Source organism: Lynx rufus, unplaced genomic scaffold (assembly GCF_022079265.1).
Source record: "Lynx rufus isolate CCGP_SWC_20201006 ecotype Redwood Valley unplaced genomic scaffold, mLynRuf1.p SCAF_26, whole genome shotgun sequence".
Lineage (NCBI taxonomy): Eukaryota > Metazoa > Chordata > Mammalia > Carnivora > Felidae > Lynx > Lynx rufus.
The window spans coordinates 4101525-4113678 of NW_025814841.1; the positions used below are offsets into that span (position 1 = coordinate 4101525).

General features: G+C 44.1%; 1 non-coding gene across 1 annotated transcript; it reads left to right on the forward strand.

Annotated features, from left to right (window-relative positions):
- The first annotated feature begins 487 nt into the window (after positions 1-487).
- Positions 488-594, forward strand: LOC124519086 (U6 spliceosomal RNA). Its single transcript, XR_006963996.1, has one exon. It is a non-coding gene; the product is annotated as a U6 spliceosomal RNA (small nuclear RNA).
- The last annotated feature ends 11560 nt before the right edge of the window (positions 595-12154 follow it).

Below are 12154 nucleotides of genomic sequence, written 5' to 3' on the forward strand. Positions count from 1 at the left end.
CCAGACTTTTTCCTGTGGTTGATTTCAAGCTTCATAGCATTGTGGTCTGAAAGTATGCTAGGTATGATTTCAATTCTTGTATACTTATGAAGGGCTGTTTTGTGACCCAGTATGTGATGTATCTTGGAGAATGTTCCATGTGCACTTGAGAAGAAAGTATATTCTGTTGCTTTGGGATGCAGAGTCCTAAATATATCTGTCAAGTCCATCTGACCCAATGTATCATTCAGCGCCCTTGTGTCTTTATTGACCGTCTAGATGATCTATCCATTGCTGTAAGTGGAGTGTTAAAGTCCCCTGCAATTACCACATTCTTTTCAATAAGGTTGCTTATGTTTGTGAGTAATTGTTTTATATATTTGGGGGCTCCTGTATTCGGCGCATAGACATTTATAATTGTTAGCTCTTCCTGATGGATAGACCCTGTGATTATATAATGCCCTTCTTCGTCTCTTGTTACAGCCTTTAATTTAAAGTCTAGTTTGTCATGCTCGCTTCAGCAGCACATATACTAAAATTGGAACAATACAGAGAAGATTAGTATGGCCCCTGCGCAAGGATGACACGCAAATTTGTGAAGCGTTCCATATTAAAAAAAATAATAAAAAAAAATAAAGTCTAGTTTGTCTGATATAAGCATGGCCACTCCAGCTTTCTTTTGACTTCCAGTGGCATGATAAATAGTTCTCCATGCCCTCACTTTCAATCTGAAGGTGTCCTCAGGTCTAAAATGAGTCTCTTGTAGACAGCAAATAGATGGCTCTTGTTTTTTTTATCCATTCTGATACCCCATGTCTTTTGGTTGGCGCATTTAGTCCATTTACATTCAGTGTTATTATAGAAAGATATGGGTTTAGAGTCATTGTGATGTCCGTAGGTTTCATGCTTGTAGCGATGTCTCTGGTACTTTGTCTCACAGGATCCCCCTTAGGATCTCTTGTAGGGCTGGTTTAGTGGTGACGAATTCCTTCAGTTTTTGTTTGTTTGGGGAGACCTTTATCTCTCCTTCTATTCTAAATGACAGACTTGCTGGATAAAGGATTCTCAGCTGCATATTTTTTCTGTTCATCACATTGAAGATCTCCTGCCATTCCTTTCTGGCCTGCCAAGTTTCAGTAGAGAGATCGGTCTGGGGTCTTATAGGTCTCCTTTTATATGTTAGAGCATGTTTATCCCTAGCTGCTTTCAGAATTTTCTCTTTATCCTTGTATTTTGCCAGTTTCACTATGATATGTCGTGCAGAAGATCGATTCAAGTTACGTCTGAAGGGAGTTCTCTGTGCCTCTTGGATTTCAATGCCTTTTTCCTTTCCCAGATCAGGGAAGTTCTCACCTATTATTTCTTCAAGTACATTTTCAGCACCTTTCCCTCTCTCTTCCTCCTCTGGAATACCAATTATGCGTACATTATTTCTCTTTAGTGCATCACTTAGTTCTCTAATTTTCCCCTCATACTCCTGGATTTTTTTTTATCTTTTTCTCAGCTTCTTCTTTTTCCATAATTTTATCTTCTAGTTCACCTATTCTCTCCTCTGCCTCTTCAATCTGAGCCGTGGTTGTCTCCATTTTATTTTGCAGCTCATTAATAGCATTTTTTAGCTCCTCCTGGCTGTTCCTTAGTCCCTTGATCTCTGTAGCAATAGATCCTCTGCTGTCCTTTATACTGTTTTCAAGCCCAGTGATTAATTTTATGACTATTATTCTAAATTCACTTTCTGTTATATTTAAATCGTTTTTGATCAGTTCATTAGCTGTCGTTATTTCCTGGACGTTTTTTTGAGGGGAATTCTTCCATTTTGTCATTTTGGATAGCCCCTGGATTGGTGCGGAACTGCAGGGCACTTCCCTTGTGCTGTCTTGAATAACTTGTGTTGGTGGGCGGGGCCGCAGTCAGACCTGATGTCTGCCCCCAGCCCTCGGCTGGGGCCACAGTCAGACTGGTGTGTGCCTTCTCTTTCCCTCTCCTAGGGGCGGGATTCACTGTGGGGTGGCGTGGCCCATCTGGCCTACTTGCACACTGCCACGCTTGTGGTGCTGGGGATCTGGCGTATTAGCTGGGGTGGATGGGCAAGGTGCACAGGGGCGGGAGGGGCAGGCTCAGCTGGCTTTTCCCTCAGAGTTCTGCTTCGGGAGGGGACCTGGAGGGAGTCAGACCCGCCAGAGGGATGGATCCGCAGAAGCACAGCGTTGGGTGTTTGCGAGGTGCAAGCAAGTTCCCTGTCAGGAACTGGTTCCCTTTGGGATTTTGGCTGGGGGATGGGCGAGGGAGATGGCTCTGGTGAGTGCTTTTGTTCCCGCCAAGTTGCACTCTGTCATCCGGGGCTCAACAATTCTCCCTCCCGTAGGAGATGACTTTTGGAAAGCACCCAAAGATGGATACTGGTTGCCAGGAAGGTGACCACGTGATTAGAGGGTTGGACCTTTCAGTCCTACCCCCTGCCCTCCAAGGAGAGAAGAGGGTCTGGAAGTTGAATTGGTCACCAACGGCCAGTGATTTAATCAAGCATGCCTATGTAATTAAGCCTCAATAAAAACCCCAAAAGATGGGGTCTGGAGAGGTTCCCAGTTGGTGAGCTCATGGAGGTGCCGAGTGTCCCTCAGAGAGCATGGAAGCCTTATGCCCATTTCCCCCAAGCCTTGCCCTATGTACCTCTTCATCTGGCAGTTCATCTGTATCCTTTATACTACTCTTGGTCATGGACTGGTAAACACAGGGAAGTGTTTCTCTGAGTTCTGTAAGTAGTTCTAGCAAATTAATTGAAACTATGGAGGTAGTTGTGGAAACCTCCAACTGTAGCAGTGGGTCGGAAGCCCAGGTGACAAGCATCTGAGGTGGGGGCAGTCTTCTAGAACTGAACCCTTACAGTGGGATCTCTAGGCAGGTGGTGTCAGAACTGTGTGAAATGCTGGATGGTGTTGAAAAAGCACACAAACAGTGGAACACATCATATTACAACCTGCTTTTTTCACTAATGATACTTCCTGGACATCTTTCCCTCTGAACATTTATAGTCCCTCATTATGCTTTATGATATTTTCATAGCATTCTAATGAATGGAATAAATTTTATAATTAGTTGCATATTTATAGAGACTTAAGTTTCAGTTTGAAATGATGCTTCAATTAATATCATTGAAAAATAGGCTCAATGCTAATTCCTATCTGAATTTATCTTATTTGAATATTGAGTTCCTTGCTCATTGTCTGACCACCCCAGGAATATAAGCTCTGTGAATACCTTGTCCCTTGTTCCCAATTATATCCTTAGCACCTGGGACAGTACCTGACAGATAATATCAGTTGTTGTTATCACTGGGAGCATATTGATATTTCTAGATCCTTTCCATGATCTGAGGGCAACCCAGAAATAAGGTGGCCACTTCTGGCCGTCTCCCTACATAGTCGCCTGGCTTAGCCAGTAACAACTCCTTCCCACCTACGCAGTGCCCTTGTGGAGATTCTGTTTCTCTAAAATCTTGAAATATTCACAGTTTGAAAATTAGGAACCCATTCAGATCTCAGAAATTCCACTGCCAAGAGGCTCCTTTCCTCTTGGCAACTCATCTGACTGTATGAGGTCGGTGGGGAGCAAGGACACATTCCATCACTCATAACCCTTGACCCCTTTGCTCTTGGTAGGATCCGATAGCTAATTTACCACCCATCTGTATATCTTCTTTGGTGAGGTGTCTGTTAAGGTTTTTTGCCCATTTTTTAGCTTGGGTTGTCTGTCTTTTTGTTGTTGAGTTTTAAGAGCTCTTTGTAGATTTTGGATAACAATCCTTTATCAGAAGTATTTTTGCAAATATTGTTTCCCAAACTGTGGCTTGTTTTTTAATACTCTTGATAGTGTTTTTCACAGAACAGAAGTTTTTAATTTTAATCAAGTCCAGCTCATCAATTGTTTCTTTCATGGATCGTGCCTTTGGTGTTGTATCTAAAAAGTCATCACCAAACCCACGGTCATCCAGGTTTTCTCCAATGTTAAAACTCCTAGGATTTTTGTAGTTTTGTGTTTTATATTTAGGTCTAGGATCCATTTTGAGTTACTTTTTGTGAAGGGTCTAAGGTCTTGTGTAGACTCATTTTTTTTTTTTTTGCATGTAAATGTCCAGTTGTTCCAGCATTTGTTGGAGTGAGTTTTTTCAATCTTTATTTCTTTCCCAACCAACTGTGATTAGAAACACAGAACTGAGAAGAAAGCATAACCTATCCTTTTCCATTTGATTTATCAATAGATTTACCAAAAATCTCTATGGCTTCTCTGGGTTGTTCCTCATTGAGTTTTACCTCCCCTGAGTTTTGAGACTGTATGTCAAATTTTGTGTTTGAGGGTCCTGAATAAATGATACCTTGTTTAAAAGCAATTGAGAAGTTGACAAGAGTCAGGCAGGTGAAAACAACAACCCTACTTTTGTTCATGTTAAGCTTGTACCTAGTGCCTTATTATGAGTCAAATGGGCTTGCTTGGGCTCCTGGCCTTCTAACCCTACCGAGTTTAGACCTTAAAAGAGACCACCTAAGGGAAAACAGCTTCCACCTACTACCCTCCCAAACACGCACATTTGATATTGATTTTAAAACCTAGAATGCTGGGGCACCCAGGTTACTTAGTCGGTTGAGCAACCAACTCTTGGTTTCAGCTCAGGTCATGATCTCATGGTTCGTGGGTTCGGGCCCCACATCAGGCTTTGTGCTGACAGTGGGGAGCCTGCTTGGGATTCTCTCTCTCCTTCACTCTCTGCCCCTCCCCCATTCACTCTCACTCTCAAATAAATTTAAAAAATATTTAAAAATTAAAATAAAACCTAGAATGTTAAGCACACCCTTTAGTTTGCCTTAGTAGAAGGTCCTTAGAACCAGAAAATGTCCCTGTTTCCAAATCCCGAGCAATATGGAATAGGCATCTCAGTAAAATGTGAAAAGAAGTTTAAGGTTGTATTGTTGTCATGGGCCCTTGTTCTTTATACGAGACACATGATTTTAACTTGTTGTTATATCTCGAGTTCCACCCCATGAGGACCTTGCCTGCAGCCTGAAGTACAAACAGCTGACTTTATCAGCCTGCATCCCACAGGAAATGATGGCAGGGAGGGGGCGGGGGACGGCAACACATACTTCAACTCATAAGAGGAACACAATTCAATATGGACACCAGCTTCTTGTTCTGCAGAAACCGTAAAACTACCCAAAATACAGAAATAAAATAGCTCTCGGGAGTCACTGAGTTCAGGATCTATAGTGTGTATGTAATCTTGTCAAAATACAGCTCACATGTTCTTCTTGGCTGTATTCTAGAAGTGAGTGGTAGCAAGAAAGGAATCGCTCGGAAAGTTCCCGTCGTCTCCCAGGATACAGCTGGGCCTTATCTTTGGCTGATGCCCTCTTGATTAAAAATAACAAATCTCTGGCTTAAGTGTCACGTGGGTAGGAACGTTAGTTTTGCTCTGGGCAAACACTTTAAGAGAAAAAGTTGACTCGTGCTCTGGAGAGAAAGGACTAGGGCACTTCCTAAACTCAAGACCTAATCTTTTAGTAGTTTAGGCAGTAGGCAGGTACAGACAAGAGACGTATTCCCTTCACAGATCAGCCTAAGTTTGGAACTGCCCAGCCAGGAAGGAGCTGCTGATCCAAACTGGGTTGTTCCACAGACTACCTCATCGTGGCTGCAAGAACGGAGCCAATTACAAACAGCCAACATCCCTCTCCCATCCCTCAGTCCAGAACTCAGGAGGAACCTGGGCCAACGGCCTTGCTCTCAGGGGCGTGGGTGAACACACCGGGGGCGTCTCTAGAGAAGGACAAGGTCTAATTTCTGCTGAAAGCCACCAACTCCCTGGACTATCCCTGACCATCAGACCTCAGACTCTTGCCATCACTTTTGAAGTTGGTGAGTACAGAAGCAAACTGTAGTGATGAATTATCCACCGCCCTGGGCACTTAAAATGGTAGCGGTCTATTTGGGCTGGGGGAGGCGGAGGAGTGGTGGATGGCAAGAATTTGCTGTGGTGGTTTTTCTGCTGACTTCGGCCTTCCCTTGTGCCCCCCAATATCACATCTGGGGGGTGGGAAGTCCTCTGGCCTCTTCCATCTCCCAGTGCTGGGATCAAGTAAGCAGGCCGAGGCTTTATTCGTGGGGGTAGAGACTGGGGGGAAGGGACTCAGGCCAGAAAGTAGGCACACAGGTTCTCAAAACACACGGGGGACTGCCCGCTGGGGAGAAAGTGGTTTGGGGGATACAGAGAAGCCCAGCAGGGAGGAACCAAAGGAAGTTTGAAGTAGACGAACTGGCGGCCTTCGTGGGTCTCACCGGAGCGGGCTGCCCCTCCCTGGACTGTGGGTGTGCAGCTCACGTTGGTGAGGCCCTGACTGCCTTCGGGCTCCGACCCCCTCAGGCAGATTGGCTGGACCTACTGCATCACCATTAGCTAGATTTGTGCTCAGTAAATGTTTTTTTAATTAAAAAAAGTTTATTTTTAGAAAGAGAGACTGGGGGCACCTGGGGTGCTCAGTTGAGCGTCCGACTCTTGATTTCGGCTCGAGTCTTGGTCTCACGGTTTCATGGGTTCGAGCCCTGTGTCGGGTTCTACGCTGACAGTGCAAAGCCTGCTGGGGATTCTCTCTCTTTCTACTCCTCCATTGCTCGCTATCCTCTGTCTCTCCCTCTCTCAAAAATTAATAAAAATAAAGACTTAAAAAAAAAGAGAGAGCTGGGGGAGGGGCAGATCACAAACCAGGGGATCATGACCCCAGCTGAAATCAAGAATCGGGCGCTTAACCAACGGAGCCACCCAGGTGCCCTCAGTAAATTTTCCTGAAAAAAAAATTAGTTTGTAATTATACGACATGATGTATTAATAGATTCTCTTTATAAAAATGTAAACATTACAGACCAGGCTCAAGTCTGCTCTGATCATCACCTGCAATGCTGATCCCTTGCCTAGAGCTGACTCATTTACAGCATTTTCTGGAGTCTTCTCTGATGTATTTACATATATGTGTATATGTGGCATTTATAGGGTTTTTCTGTGTGGTGGGGTTGTTTACACGCATGGTATCGTTATGCATTTAGATACATGTATATGTAACAGTAGAAAACCTAGGACTGCCCTGTGGGGTCTGGGTTATTTACATATATGGTATTATTCTGTAAGTATAGTTCTGAGACATCCTTTTTGGGCATAACAATGCCTTTAAAGGCTTCCATGTCCAGGCGTTTGGATTTCATTCCTTTTAACTGCTAATTCTTAACGTGTTCTTGCCTCTTACACACGCGGATTCATTCTCTTCCACATAGATTCATTCTCCTCCATCACTTTTTTTTTTTAATTTTTTTTTAACGTTTATTTATTTTTGAGACAGGGAGAGACAGCATGAATGGGGGAGGTCAGAGAGAGAGGGAGACACAGAATCCGAAACAGGCTCCAGGCTCTGAGCTGCCAGCACAGAGCCCGACACTGGGCTCGAACTCACGGACCGCAAGATCGTGACCTGGCTGAAGTCGGACGCTTCACCGACTGAGCCACCCAGGCGCCCCTCCTCCATCACTCTTTACACTTGCTCAGTAGCAAGAACAGGTTTTGTTTCGTTTTGAGAGAGAGGGCACACACACAAGCAGGGGAGGGGCAGAGAGGAAGAGCGGGGATCCCGAGGAGACGCCATGCTCAGCACGAAGCCCAGTGCAGGGCCCAACGTCACTACTGTGAGATCACGGCCTGAGCTGAAATCAAGAGCTGGATGCTTAACTGACCGAACCACCCAGGTGCCCTTAAGAACAGGTTTTTATGCTTTCCAGCTGTCTTCAAGGCGTCCTTCCAGGGTAGCCAGACTCTGCCCTGCCGCCCAAGTCCCCAAGGCTCCCTCCTCCCAGTTTTGGATGTGTCCCACACCCCTTTCCTGGTCTTTGCTTCATCAAGAAGGCAGTTGGACCTCTCAGGGTCTGCACGGTGGGCCTGGAGAGCCTTGCCCAGAGTCTGAGGACCAGTGACAAAGAGGCAGTGATGACTGTCAGTCGAGGAAACACAGTCCTCCTGTTTTGTTTTACTGTAGTTTTTATTTGCCCGCAGCCTGCCAGCAAGGTCAGCTCTAGAAACACAGCGGTCCATTCTCCTCCACTTGGAGCCTGTGCTAAAAGAGGTGCCTGAACGGGGCTGCGAGTGCCAGCAAGGGTTTTTGCCAGTGGTCAACTTTGTTTACCGCCTCTGGAGGTTTCTGTTTTATGCAAGTCTTCACGGGGACCACTGAACTGGCCATTTGGAAGGAATGAAACCGCTAGGGGAGCTTGTACTTTACTGCTGAAGTTCTCCAGATAACGTCTAAAATCTATGTATTCAAATTTCCATATTTCCTGGCAGTGAAACGAATTAGATCTTAGAATAGGCCCCCAAGAAAATAAACCCACAAACTAGCCAGTTTTACCTTAGTTAGCACCTTGGAAAATAAGATGAAGAAAATATTAAGATCTATTATTTTCTTTTGGGTTTAGGAACTTTTCTGAATCTGTTGATTTTGTGCCTCTTCTCTCGACATATTCTAAATGTAATTCATATGTAAATTTATACACATAGGTATTAACTGTCCAGTTTAATGGACTCTTTGCACTTAATGTCAAAACCTAGTATAAGTGAACCAGATAAGTAGGGAATATTTGTAATAATGATAACGTAAGTGAAGATGAACCACGGCACGAGTTTGGAGTAAATGATGTATCTGAAAAACTTCCTTTGAGATGTTTCTGTCAAAAACTTAAGTAGATTCTCTCTCCCTCACCCCTCCTTCTCTGGTGGACAATTAGAAAAACCCGTTCTTAGAAGTGTTTTCTGGTTGTCTCTTTTCTCCTTTTAGGGATGGAAAATAAAAGTCTCAGATTTGGCTGCTAAAATGTATGCATTTTAGCATCATATTTTCATTTCTAACTAGTATTTACCACTCCCGGTCCTTTCTCCTTTTCCTCTCATCCTACTTCCTTTCCTACAGCCCCCTCTTGCTCCCCTGCCCCTTGCAGTGTCCACAAGACTCCTAGGCCACTTTCCCCTACTACTGAGTCGCGGGTGCCAATGTCTTTGGAGAAGTTTGGATCAACCTTTTAATCTTTTCTCGTCTGCTCTCTTCATTGACGCGAGGCTACTAGGAGTTAATGAAAGGCTGATTCTTCTGCACATACCGATCACAGTGGCCACTGTTAAAAAACCTTGAGCATCTGGAACTTTAAGTCTTTGACTCCTGCTGGGGGCAGTGAGGTTTTAAAGATTATGCTTTCCATAAGTAACAGCAAGGCATCTGGGGGTTGTTAAAAATTCTATCTTTCCTTTCTTGAGAGTACCAGTCAGTGCCTGCCTTGGCAACATTAGAACTTTCCAGCAGTACCTGGAAGAGCCCACTAGCGGCATATTTCTGAGAAGTAAGGAAGCACTAAAACTGGGATTTTGATGATAGGTGGCAATTACAAGCTGTTTTTGGTCTAGTTTTTCGAGGAAAGTCTAGGAAAGATTCCTCCACTGCCATAAATAGCCTAGCAGACAGATCCCAATAGATGCACTGTCTTTCTGAAAGACAGCATTCCATAAAATCCTATTGAGGGTTTGTGGCTGATAGTCAAGGTGAAATGCTGCTTTCTCATGTCTTTTCTGCCGTTGAGGTTAGCTGCACATTGCCCGTGCCAATATGGTAACTGTAAGTACGAGTAAACTATGGAATTTAGGTCAATTTTCTCGGTCAAAAAACACCATGTAATTCGTGTTCGTATAAAACGAATATCACCGCTTCTGAAGCCACAGGCTCTTTTTGCATCACAGACGGGTCTCATGAAAAAGAGAAACTGCTGTTTTCTTTTGAATTAGATGATGGTCTTGAAGTTGGCTGTTAGAAAAGAATGATTAAAACGTTTAAGCTTACCGATTACAACTATGTTCATGGTTGGGAAGTCATTTAGAATGTAGGTAGGTACAGCTGTACATTTTTATCTTCAATCACTAGCGAATCAAATCTAGCAGTATATTAAATGCTACACCGTGATCCCTTTGGGTTATCCAAAGAATGAAATTATATCAGGAAATTTGTTTTACTACATTAGTTTTGTACCTGGAAACATCGCTGGCCAGGTACTGACTAAAGGTGTTTCTGCCGCCTCCCGGGCTCATGCTTTTTAGACTGTCTTTCTCAGCCTCCCTTGCAGGTCGGTGTGCATCCGTGCCTGAGTTCTGGCAAATGGAACGCAGCTGGAAATGATACGTGCCGCTTTCCGCTCTGATCCATAACAATTTTCTTGTGCAACCAGTTACTCTCTCTTCCTCCACCTACTGGCTGGGTGCAGACGGTCCTGCAAAGCATCTGCAGCCCTAACCGATGGCTGTGTCACAAGATGGAAGTGGTCGGTCCTTGAACAATCAGTTGGAAGGCTACCTCAAGAACATTTGTGCCTGTCACATGAATAACGGTTTAAAAAAGTTTTTTTAACATTTATTTTTTGAGAGCGAGCGAGAGAGACAGAGCACAAGCAGGGGAGGGGCAGACAGAGAGGGAGACGCAGGATCCGAAACAGGCTCCAGGCTCTGAGCTGTCAGCACAGAGCCCGACATGGGGTTCGAGCCCACAAACTGTGAGATCATGACCTGAGCCGAAGTCGGACACTTAAGTGAGCCACCCAGGCACCCCTGAATAACAGTTTCTTAAGCTACTAAGATTTTGAGGATTGTTTGTTACAGCAGTTAGCCTACCTTGGCTAACACCGACAGCAAAAAGCATTCAATAAAATTCAGCACCTACTGCTGATTTGAAAAAATTGTCAGAATAGGATTATTAACTCATTAAAAAAGATCTAACTTCTCTCAAATGCCAACATTGGTTTTTTAATTTTATTTATTTGGAGAGAGAGACAGTGGGGGAGGGGCAGAGAGAGAATGCCAAGCAGGCTCCATGCTGTCAACGCAGAGTCTGACACGGGGCGCAGACTCCCAGATAGTGAGATCGTGACCTGAACCGAAACCAAGAGGCGGACGCTTAACCGACTGAGCCACCCAGGTGCCCCAACCAACACTGTTCTTAATGATGAAATACTGTAGACATTTTCATTAAAATAAGACAAGGATGCCTGCTGCTACCACTATTAACAATAACAGGATCCCAGTTCAAGCTAATAGACGAGAAATAAAATTACCATTGAGATGAAAAGATCATCTACATTGAAAACCCAGGAAAAATCAACTACAAAATTTTTAGAGTGACTAAGATACTAATGGTCACCCATTACACAATCAATATTAAAAATTCATGTTTTTATATGATCTTTAAAAATTAAATTCTCTATCTGCAAATATACACAAAAGAATCATAAAACAGGAAGATCCTATTTTAAAATAGCAGATAGGGGCACCCAGATGGCTCAGTAGGCTAAGCATCCAACTCTTGATTTCAGCCCAAGTCGTGATCTCACGGTTCGTGAGATCAAGCCCTGCATTGGGCTCTGTGCTGACAGCATGGAGCCTGCTTGGGATTCTCTCTCCCTCTCTCTGCCTCTCTTTCCCTCTCTCTCTGCCCCTGTCTCTCTCTCTCTCTCTCTCACACACACACTTTCTCACACTCTCTCACTCTCACACTCTCTCACACATGCTCCCACACACACTTAAAGAACATTTCACTGAATTGAATGTAACTAAAGCCTGTGCTTCATTCAGATCCCCTTAGTTTTTATCTAAGATCCTTTTTCTTGGATATCACATTACATTCAGTCACCATGTCTCCTTAGGCATCTCTTGACCGTGACGGTTTCTGACTTTGTTTTTGACGATAGCTTTGAGTGCTCGTCAGGTATTTTGTAAAATGTCCATCTGCTGGGACTTGTTTGCTCTTCTCACGAGACTGAAGTTACGGGTTTAGGGGAGGAAGATCACAGAGGTCAGGTGCCATTTCCATCACGTTGTATGAAGGGTACCTACTCTCAACATGCCCGACTACGGATGTTGACTTCTGTTACGTGGCTGAGGTGTTTTGTCAAGTTTCTCTGTGAAAGTTAGTCTTCCCCAGCCCCATTTCCTGCTGTGTTCTTTGGAAGGAAGTCACTACGTGCTGCCCAGACTTAAGGAGGGGAGATTTATACTGCACCCCATGGATGGAGTATCTACATAAATCAGTTTGATAAGTACTTAGGAACATGATTC